Genomic DNA, 7,665 nt, shown 5'->3' with positions numbered 1-7,665 from the left:
GAAGGTCCATGCAGCTAAGAGGCCTCTTACGCAAAACTTTGTCCACATTTTGGAAAGATGGATTTCTGCTCCGCTGCTAAGTGCCTCTTAGACCTGTGTAGGCGAATCATCACACACACACACGCACACATACATACATACATATGTCTACTCCCACTTGTGTTGCAAAACGTCTGTTTAAATTTGGCCTTCCACTTTCAATAAATTCCACTCAGACTGTGTAGACATTCAGTTACAGACCAGATGTTAAAGTGTTAGAACTGTGAGGGGAATGGATACATTGAATCAACACTGGAGTTAGTGGTGTCAGAGAAAACGTTCCTATAGAGATGACCACATCTGGGTTCGCATGATTTCAGTCAGACACTAAGGAAATGTTGGTTTGTCCTCCATTCTAATTAATGCCTGCAGGCTAGCTTGGTTAAAACAAGAAAGATTAGCACAAAAAAAACACTCAGGAGAAAGCAAAGGAACTTCATTTGTCAAATTCCTATCTTGACTCCTGACACAGCAACCACATCCCCCCCTAAATAAAGAGGAGATAACTTCATCTGTGTTAATGTCAGGGACATTTTCCACTGGATTCAAACTCTCAGCTGCCTAGTGCTGGTCCCCCCAACGTCCTCGCCCTGTGACCTTCCTGCTCCACTAACCATATAACGGTCATGAGTCATGACCAGTAGACTGCTCCAGTTACTGGTAAGAACCCCCACACACTGATCTCAGAGGTAGACCAAAGACTGGTTGTCAGTCTCTCCAGAGGCACCTTCATTCTGAGAGTCACTCCCTTGGAGTTGAAAAGTCTACACCAAGATTACTAGACTTAGACTAAGCAGTAAGAAGATTTGAATAGAGGAATATACACAGGATAGCCTATAGCCTACATAGAAAAATAACATATTAGATCAAATGCTGGCCAGATAAAATCACACATCTTTAGCTATTTACCTGAGTTCACTTGAGTTTGATTTTCATTTCATAATAAAAGACCCATGCACAACTATTAGGTAACTTCAACCATGGGAAATGTTTTTCTTTATGGCAACAAGAAAATCTAGCATAAAATACTTAAGGTCAGGGTCTCTTGGTTCAGTGCATACTGTGAGGAGTCTGAACTGACTTGGGAAAGTTTGTTGGAAGTTTCTATAAAGAACCTTACTGTCATAACAAGACTGTTTATAATTTGGATTCTCTTGGCAGACTGCCTGGCGAGACATCGATAGCAACATGGGTGTCACATCTGTCTATTCTCAAGGGCAATAGATGGAAAGTCGCCAATAAGTTGAGGTTCATGATAGTATAGTACAACACTTCCTTTGAGCCTGTAGTTCTTAATTAGTCTAGTTTCTCTTTCAACAACAACTTCTATAACAGATGTATAAATGCTGAACAGACCAGATGACCTTATAAACAAGACCTCAACTTTATGGCTAAATTGTACTGTGTAAACACAGTGATGCTATTTTAATATGCTAATCTAGCTAATGCAACACATCCGATGATTGTTTATTCAATATTGTGCTTGTACCCATCCCTATTAAAATAAACCATAAATTAAATCTAGGCCTATGTATGGTGTGAGACCCCAGTATTTGACTACCCTTTGGAACTTCCTCAAAGGTAAGCCTCTCCAGCTGACGAAAGAGGATACTGACAGAGTCCAGAAACTCAGGGTGGAATCCTACCATGTGATCTGCAAGGATAACTTTCACAAAAATCTCCCATTGACATGAATGCATTATTTCCGCAAAAGTCTGAGCCTTGTGATTCCCTGGTGCTAAAAGTCTCCAGTAGACCATTATCCTCCTTTTATAACGTGGTGAACAACAGCAACACTAGACAATGTAATGAACGCATGGTGCCCTGCACAGGTTTCCTCTCTAATGCATCATGCATCCTCACACTTGTGATGAATGTGTTGGGGATGTCTGTAATCATTAACTAATAGACCTAGTTTGGTCATAACTCACAGTCCCAAACAGCCACAGCTCAGAAGCCTGATCTCCATACAAAGCAGACAACCATCAGCTGAACATTCAATATTTGGACAACTGTGTGTTTTTCAGCACAGTCCACTGGGACAGATGCTACCTTGGTGTGCAGGGCAGTGATGTTGGTGATGTGGTCTATGGCAAGGGTATTATTGGTGATGGAGTGCCCGGTTTAACCTCTGTTTTAACTCTGTTTATTAAACCTGGTTATAGCACTCTGGTAATCAACATGGCGCAATTAAGACAATTGCCTTGTTATTCACAGACGTATATGTGTAGACATAAACAAGAGGCTCTTGACTGAGTAAACATCTTCACAGTGATATGTTGCATAGCAGAGATCAACCACAGTTAATGGCCTTCTTGAGTTGGAAATAACAACTTTCTCCCCTCTCACACCAGTAGCAAGTCCCTTAGCTGGCTAGAAAATATCAATAGGTTTGTAATGGATTTATATATCCTATCCTATTATACCATCAGGGAAGAGTTCAACAAAACACACTTAGATCATGCATCTCTCACCTGGTTTCCCTCCCCACCCCCCACACACGTTCACTTGTCTCCCCCCTCCCTGAACGTGTTTCTCAAGGGAAAGCCATCCGCTCCATTAGTGCAGTTGGAGGGGTGGGGGACGGACATGAAATGTGAATTGTAGGATGTGTGTGTACGTGTGGTGGGCTGCACAGTGGGACCATGCTAGTGTTATTTTTAGCTCCCTGGGGAAGATTATGGTTTGTGGAGCAAACAATAGCAGCAGCAGGCAAGGAGCAGGCCTAATGTCTGTCAGCCGGCCACGGCCAGATAACATATCACCTTGGAAACTTGTGCTGGTTGGGAACACTCAGCTAGAAGTAAACACAGACCCTCTCCTCCTTCCCTCCTCTTCCCTCCTTCACTCCCCTCCATGCCAACACTCACTAAACGAGGCTACACTCTTTTCCATCACTAGCTCGACGTGCCTGTCCAGCGTGGGTTTTTCCATATTGTCCTCTTTTTTTCTCTCCTCCTTTGGCCTTCAGCAACACATGCTAAGTAGTATGTCCGGAAAAAGTCATCTTTCTTAACATGGTTAACCATACGCTCTTAGAAAAAAAAGAGCTATCTAGAACCTAAAAGGGTACTTTGGCTGTCCCCATAGGAGAACCCTTTTGGTTCCAGGTAGAACCGTTTTGGTTCCAGGTACAACCCTTTTGGGTTCCAAGTAGGACCCTTTCCACAGAGGGTTCTACATGGAACCCAAAAGTGTTCTACATGGAACCAAAACGGGTTCTCCTATGGGGACAGCCAAAGAACCCTTTTGGAACCTTTAGAGAGTACATGTAGTTTAAAGCAGTCTTTGAATGAAATAAGAATGACGGATCACCAATCACCACCTTCCGGAGACACCTGAAACCCCACCTCTTCAAGGAAACCTGGGATAGGATAAAGTAATCCTTCTAACCCCCCCCTTAAAAGATTTAGATGCACTATTGTAAAGTGGTTGTTCCACTGGATATTATAAGGTGAATGCACCAATTTGTAAGTCGCTCTGGATAAGAGCGTCTGCTAAATGACTTAAATGTAAATGTAAATGGATGAATGAGACATTGAGGGCATTTTGAACTCTTGAAAGGATAAATTTGTCAGCGATTCATTGGCGCTTATATTGAACCCATACTCTTGTTATTGTTCAACTCCACTAGCCCCATAAGAGGGACAATCAGGCGGCGGGGGAAAAAGAACACTTCACATTTTCTTCATCTGGTATCTACTCACTCTGAGCTCTCAACAGGGCAGAGAGCGATAACTGGAGGAGCAGCCCCTGCACATGCATGACGTGATGATGGTGATGAGTATGTGTGCATGCATATGTCTTTCAGTGGAGGCTGGTGGGAGGAGCAAGAGCAGGACAGGCTCATTGTAATGACTGGAATGGAATTAATGGAATGGAGTCAAGCATGTGGTTTCCGTATGTTTGATGCGTTTGACACCGTTCCTGTCACGACTTCCACCGAAGTTTCTCATATATCCATTTGTTTTGTCTTGTTCCATTACACACCTGGTTTTCATTCCATAATCACTGCATGTATTTAGTCCTCTATTCCCCTCCATGTCTTCGTGTGTACTTGTTTGTTAAGTGGATATTGTCAGGCGCTATACTTTTGCTATGTTCCGTATTTTTGGCACGTTATTGTTCTTATGTGCTGTCATTTTTGGACCGGAATTAAAGTGCGCCTGTTTACTACACTCTGCTCTCCTGCACCTGACTTCGCCTCTCGTACACACCCCTAACAGAATTACACACCGAACCATGGAGTCAGCAGGAGCAGGGACCCTGGTTAGAGGAGTCGAGGAGCGCATCCAGGAACATTCTGCTATGTTACATCATCTTGGTGCCATGATGGATCACGTTGTCCAGACTATGGACCGCTGGGAGAGACAGGAAGTCTCCCCAGTGCCTCGACCAGCGCAACCAGGGTTACCTCTACCCGTGCCATCCGGAACCAGTCCCAGTGGGATGCGTCTCTCCCTTCCCAGGGAGTATGATGGGACGGCAGCACAGTGCCAGGGATTCCTGTTACAACTGGACCTCTACCTGGCCACTGTGCACCCAGCTCCCTCGGAGAGGGAGAGATTGTCTGCCCTCGTCTCATGCCTCTCAGGGAGAGCTCTGGAGTGGGCAAACGCTGTGTGGGGAGAAGGAGACGCGGCGTTGAACCACTTCGGGGGAGTTCACCCGTCGCTTCCGGGCCGTCTTTGACCATCTGCCAGAAGGTAGAGCGGCGGGGGAACGGCTCTTTCATTTGAGGCAGGGGACGAGGAGCGCCATGGAATTCGCCCTGGAATTCCGGACCTTGGTCCGCCAGAGCAGGCTGGAAAGACAGGGCCCTCATCGACCACTATAGGTGCAGCCTGCGCGAGGGCGTCCGACGTGAGCTTGCCTGCAGGGATGCCACCATCTCCTTCGACCAACTGGTGGATTTGTCCATCTGGTTGGATAACCTGCTGGTCACCCGCGGACGTCAGAGGGGGCTCTGTCGGTGCCATCTTCCAGCACTCCTGCTCCGGTGCCCATGGAGTTGGGAGGGGCTGTGCGTAGGGAGACTGGAGGAGGAGCCATCACGTGCACAATCTGTGGCCGCAGAGGGCACACTGCTGGTCGGTGCCGTGTCAGTTTCTTTGGGAGTAGAGGCAACAGGCAGGGCACTCTGGCGTCACCCCAGGTGAGTCTGCACCACACTCATCCAGAGTCCTCTGTTGACCACCTGTTTGTACCTGTTTGTTTCCCTGATTTTCCCCCGCATTCCCAGCATAAAGCGCTCGTCGATTCAGGCGCAGCTGGGAATTTTATTGACAGAGCGTTAGCCCTTAGTTTAGGGATCCCCATTATTCCTGTAGTTACACCTTTCCCGGTTCACGATCTGGATAGTCAACCATTAGGGTCCGGGCTAATCAGGGAAGCCACCATCTCCTTGGGCATGGTGACGCAGGGGGGTCACGAGGAGAGAATCAGTCTCTTCCTCATTGACTCTCCAGTGTTTTCCGTGGTACTAGGCCTTTTCTGGTTAGCTCAGCATAACCCCACTATCTCCTGGCAACAGAGGGCTCTCACGGGGTGGTCGCGAAAGTGCTCGGGGAGGTGTGTAGGGGTTTCCGTTGGTGCTACCACGGTGGAAAGTCCAGACCAGGTCTCCACCGTGCACATCCCCCCAGAATATGCAGATTTGGCTCTCGCCTTCTGTAAAAAGAAGGCGACTCAATTACCACCTCATCGACGGGGGGACTGTGCGATAAATCTCCTGGTAGACGCTGTGCTTCCCAGGAGTCACGTGTATCCCCTGTCGCAAGCAGAGACGGTGGCTATGGAGACATATGTCTCTGAATCCCTGCGTCAGGGGTACATTTTGTCCTCCACTTCACCCGCCTCCTCGAGTTTCTTTTTTTTTGTGAAGAAGAAGGATGGAGGTCTACACCCGTGCATTGACTATAGAGGTCTCAATCAAATCACAGTGAGGGACAGTTACCCGCTACCTCTTATCGCCACGGCATTTGAGTCAATGCATGGGGCGCGCTTCTTCACGAAACTGGATCTTAGGAGTGTGTATAACCTGGTGCATATCCGGGAGGGAGACGAGTGGAAGACAGCGTTTAGTGCCACCTCAGGGCATTATGAGTACTTAGTCATGCCGTACGGGTTGATGAATGCTGTTTTCCAATCCTTTGTAGACAAGATTTTCAGGGACCTGCATGGGCAGGGTGTAGTGGTGTATATCGATGACATTGTGATATACTCCGCTACACGCGCCGAGCATGTGTCCTTGGTACGCAGGGTGCTTGGACAACTGTTGGAGCATGACCTGTACGTCAAGGCCGAGAAATGGCTGTTCTTTCAGCAGGTTGTCTCCTTCCTAGGGTATCGCATTTCCACATCGGGGTGGAGATGGAGAGTGACCGCATTGCAGCCGTGCGTAATTGGCTGACTCCCACCACGGTAAAGGAGGTGCAGCGATTTTTAGGGTTTGCCAATTACTACCGAAGATTTATCCGGGGTTTTGGCCAGGTGGCTGCCCCCATTACCTCACTGCTGAAGGGGGGTCCTGTACGGTTGCAGTGGTCGGCTGAGGCGGACAGGGCTTTTGGGCAGCTAAGAGCTCTGTTTACTTTGGCTCCCGTGCTGGCCCATCCGGATTCCTCTTTGGTGTTCATAGTGGTGGTGGACACGTCCCGAGGCTGGGATAGGAGCCGTGCTCTCACAGCGCTCTGGTACGCCACCAAAACTCTGCCCCTGTGCTTCCTTCTCGAAGAAGCTCAGCCCAGTGGAGCGTAACTATGATGTGGGGGACTGGGAGCTGTTGGCTGTGGTTAAAGCATTGAAGGCATGGAGACATTGATTGAGGGGGCTAGACTCCCATACTCACGGCCTCTTGCCTGGTAGCGCCGGTCGTGTGGGAGCTGGACGCGGACATTGAGCAGGCGTTGCATACAGAGCCTGCTCCCCTCCAGTGTCTTGTCAGGCGTATGTACGTTCCGTCTGCTGTCATGATCTATTGGGCCCACACGTCACCCTCCTCTGGTCATCCGGGGATCGGTCAGACGGTGCGCTGTCTGACTGGGAAGTACTGGTGGCCCACCTTGGCTAAGGACGTGAGGGTTTATGTTTCCTCCTGCTCGGTGTGTGCCCAGTGTAAGGCTCCCGAGACACCTGCCCAGAGGTAAGCTACACCACTTACCCGTTCCACAACAACCATGGTCACACCTGTCTGTGGATTTTTTAACCGATCTACCTCTTTCACAGGGAAACACTAGTATCCTGGTCGTTGTGGATCGTTTCTCTATGTCCTGTCATCTCCTCCCTCTGCCCGGGTCTTCCTACGGCCCTACAGACTGCGGAAGCCCTCTTAACGCACGTCTTCCGGCACTACGGGGTGCCTGAGGATATAGTGTCTGATCGGGGTCCCCAATTCACGTCGAGAGTCTGGAAGGCGTTCATGGAACGTCTGGGGGTCTCGATCAGCCTTACCTCGAGAGAGTAAACCAGGATGTGGGCAGGTTTCTGCAGTCCTATTGCCAGGACCGGCCGGGGGAGTGGGCGGCGTTCGTGCCCTGGGCCGAGATGGCACAGAACTCGCTTCGCCACTCTTCCACTAACCTTGTCACGACTTCTGCCGAAGTCGATGCCCCTCCTTGCTCGGGT

Source organism: Salmo salar, chromosome ssa03 (assembly GCF_905237065.1).
Source record: "Salmo salar chromosome ssa03, Ssal_v3.1, whole genome shotgun sequence".
NCBI classification, from domain to species: domain Eukaryota; kingdom Metazoa; phylum Chordata; class Actinopteri; order Salmoniformes; family Salmonidae; genus Salmo; species Salmo salar.
Note: the sequence above shows the minus strand (reverse complement) of the source record.